General features: G+C 34.4%; 1 long non-coding RNA gene across 1 annotated transcript in view; it reads right to left on the bottom strand.

The window, feature by feature from the left end:
- The window catches only part of LOC122270196 (uncharacterized), a 4531-nt gene extending 3314 nt beyond the window's left edge, over positions 1 to 1217 (bottom strand). The window contains exon 1 of the long non-coding RNA XR_006225666.2: positions 909 to 1217. This is a non-coding gene — a long non-coding RNA (uncharacterized lncRNA). The remainder of the gene's footprint in view (positions 1 to 908) is intronic.

Below are 1217 nucleotides of genomic sequence, written 5' to 3'. Positions count from 1 at the left end.
TGTCGACGAAATGACTTGTCGACGAAATGACCCTGTCGACGAAATGACTTGTTGATGAAATGACCCTGTCGACGAAATGACCCTGTCGACGAAACAACCCTGTCGAGGAAACGGCCTGTCGACGAAATGACCTAGTCGATGAAATGGCCTGTCGATGAAGTGGTGTCGATGAAATGGCCTGTCGATGAAGTGATTGTCGATGAAATGAACCAGACCCGGTTGGGTGTTAGGGAACGCCGTGTGGAGGTTTGGTGATTTTCTACCACCATGTGGCCTCCGATTTAAATTTTGGTAGAGTAGCGCCTTAGTATTGTCTTCGACTCATCATGGATGAATCCCAGACCGTCGCCAATAGCTCATTAATGCAGCTCTAGTGTGACGCTAATAACAGAACAAAATTGTTTTCATATCAAGATCAATAGAAAAGTAATTGTTTTTAAAAAAAAGTTTACTGTCTACTGATTAATTAGTCAGATGAAATTAATGGAATTTGAGACTATTGCTATTTGATTACGATATGATAAAAAAAATAGAAAAAGAATTATTATAGCTTGTACTCACAGACTTTTCATACTAATACAGCAGCATAGACGAACAGCAAGAAAAAGTAATTCATTGCTATCTTTATATATTTGCAAAATACTGAAGTTATTTAATAACCTCTATTTATTAGCAATGATGAAAGCTGTTTTAAGTACTTAATTACAAACTGTCAGAAGCTAGTAAGATATATTTCGGAATCGCGATATGTTTTCAAAATTAGCTGTAATAACATCAGTCAGAAATTCTGATAAATTATAATCGAATATAGAAAGAGTCGACGAAATTCAAATTTTTAACCCTGCATTAATTAAAGTTGAACATAGTTTATTAAAAATATCAAAGGTATTATTATAGCTTGTACTTACGGACTATTGCTACTAATACAGCAGCCAAGACGAACAGCAAGAATAAGTAATTCATTTTTCTGTTATCTTCGTGGATTTTCTGAATACAGAAGCTATCCAGTCCCCTCTACTTATATGATGTAATTTAATTTAAACATTTAATTTCAAACTAACAGATGCCAGTAAGATATATGTCGGAATCGAGACATATTTTCACAATGAGCTGCAATACGTCAATCATTAACGCTTTTCAATCATAGCCGGCTATGTAAATAGTCGACGAATTGCGAATTTTTAATCCTGAAATGAAAATGGATTTTAATTTTTAAA

This window comes from Parasteatoda tepidariorum, chromosome 6 (genome assembly GCF_043381705.1).
Source record: "Parasteatoda tepidariorum isolate YZ-2023 chromosome 6, CAS_Ptep_4.0, whole genome shotgun sequence".
Lineage (NCBI taxonomy): Eukaryota > Metazoa > Arthropoda > Arachnida > Araneae > Theridiidae > Parasteatoda > Parasteatoda tepidariorum.
This window is presented reverse-complemented; position numbering and strand designations above follow the sequence as displayed.